This window comes from Rhinopithecus roxellana, chromosome 4 (assembly GCF_007565055.1).
Source record: "Rhinopithecus roxellana isolate Shanxi Qingling chromosome 4, ASM756505v1, whole genome shotgun sequence".
Taxonomy (NCBI): Eukaryota; Metazoa; Chordata; class Mammalia; order Primates; family Cercopithecidae; genus Rhinopithecus; species Rhinopithecus roxellana.
In genome coordinates, this window is record NC_044552.1 from 59,305,471 (window position 1) to 59,307,843 (window position 2,373).

Here is a 2,373-nt window from a genome sequence, read left to right on the forward strand (position 1 = left end):
ATCCTAGCCAACATGTTGAAACCCCGTCTCTACTAAAAATACAAAAATTAGCTGGGTGTGGTGGCACACGCCTGTAGTCCTAGCCACTCAGGAGGCTGAGGCAGGAGAATCACTTGAACCCAGAAGGCGGAGGTTGCAGTGATCCAAGATCACACTACTGCACTCCAGTCTGGCGACAGAACAAGAATCTGTCTCAAAAATAAAAATAAAAAATAAAGTTGATATAGGACTGGGATGTGTGAATATTTTATAATTTAGAACCTCACTCAAAGTACTGTTTTAGAAATGGGTTTCGCTCTGGGGAAAATCTGTAAATCAGTTTCAGCAGGGAGATCCCAATGAAGGGAGGAAGGGAGAGGAGGGAGGGAGGGAGGACTGAAGGGAGGGAGAGAAGAAGAAATCAGATCAGTCGTAGTAATATTGCGAGATAGAATATACAACTAATACAGAACAGTGAACTGTATTCAGTGATTCAGTGGCCATTAAGGGAAACAGGGTCAGTCACTCTTTGAATGAATATAAAGTGATTGCTGGATGCCAGGAACTGTTCTAGGCGCTGGAGCCCAAATTTAAAAAGGCCTAGGTCCTGTCAGGAAGAGGAAGTTTGCAGTCTAGTGTTAGGGGAGAAACAAGTTTTAGCTAGGAAAAGCAAACCGGAAGGCCAGATCTCAAATGAGCTATTTTTCTGACTGAAGCCATTTTTGGAAGAATTGGAAGGACAGATGGTTAGAGGCAGGAATGGAAATGGAAGACAGATGTAGCCTTGCTACTGGAAAGCTCTACAAAGCCACAGAGGTCCTGATCTAGGGTGGGTTGGAGCAATTCCCAGCCCAAGCCTGTGCATCTGAATGCAAGAGTGCTTGGAGATGACTCTCCAAGTAGGCATGACTCGAAATAAACCAATGGATTCCCTTTCTAGGATCAAGGAGCTGGGGATCTAATCTAGATCTAATCTATAACCATGATATGAAAGAAAATGACAAAATTAAATTGTAGGTCATACACCGGGATGCTGAGAAGAATTTCTGCACTGACTACATAGACTTCATCAGCCTGGAGTCAATCAGACGTTAAGGAAGTGACGCTCATAGCAGGAAGTTACAGTGTTCCATAGAATACAAACGGCAAGTCTTTCTCGTTGTGCCCCTAAATCTGGGACTTGAAGACTAAAAGACAAACAGAATTTATTAAATGTATTCTGAAATGTTTAGAAAAGCAGGCATTACTCTTACGCTTTTTGTGTGTGAAGAGCACGGTCAAAAAGTTCTGGAGTCCTGATGCTGAAGTGTTTGGCAAGTGCTGTGGAAAAAAGAGAAGGGACAAAGTTGCCTGTAATCAGGGACTTGCCTCAGAAGCAACATTGGAAAATGCAGTCTTGCTTCCATTATGCTGTTTTAGGACTTGGTGTTTCTCGTATCACAGAATAGAGTTAGTGCCTTGGTGAAGGACAGGCTGGCCTACATCAGCTACAGTGGTTGACTTCACACAAATACAGAGACACAGATATTAAAGCCCAGGGAATTGAGATAAACCAATAAACCAAAAACATTAACCAAGGGCTGGCTTTTAAACTCTGACAAAACCATGTCAACTGGTAATGATCAGAGAATCATAGTGTCTGAGTTGGAAGGCCACCTCACAGCCAGAAACGAGCTGTTTTCATCAAGGGACAATTCTGTGATCCATTTTTCTTTTGTCAAGAACAGTCTTCAGATTCTTAGTCCAATGTTCTTTCTGCTGTGTCTATAAGGTCTCTTAGTTCTCTACACAGATATGCACATCGGAAACCTGCCTCTTCCCAGTCTTTTCCCTGGAACCACAGGCTGGCTGTCATGATTAATTAATTACTTTGAATTAACATGAATCTTCTGGGAGATCCCTGTTTATATTCTCCACCAGCCCTGTAATTCCTTCTACTCTTCCAAACCATGCTTCATGGGTGCATGGTGGTCATTATACTCTTAGCCTATGGCACAACAGCAAATTGGGAGAGATGGAAACAACTAAGAAACATAAGTTTGGAAGACTTCTCAGTGTTTCTTTTCTCTTTAGTAGTGGATTAAAATGGATTTGCTTATTCAAATGTAGGAAGAATCAAATTGGCAGCAGCTTCTAAACTGGGTGCTCTATTTCCTCCTGAAAGACTCCTCTTTTTGTATAGACCACTTTTCAGCTTCAGAAGCCTTTAAGATATTTTTTTCTACACAATCAAAGTCAGGGGCATTTGCCTCTGCTGAAGCCTAAATTATAGTGTATATCTTATGCCTGAATGGCCCTTAGCATTGTAGAAGGCTTTACAATTTGCAAAGTATTTTCATATGCCTATCTCTTCGTCTAAAGCCATTTGTAACTGATGGCAACAGCTGCAGAAGT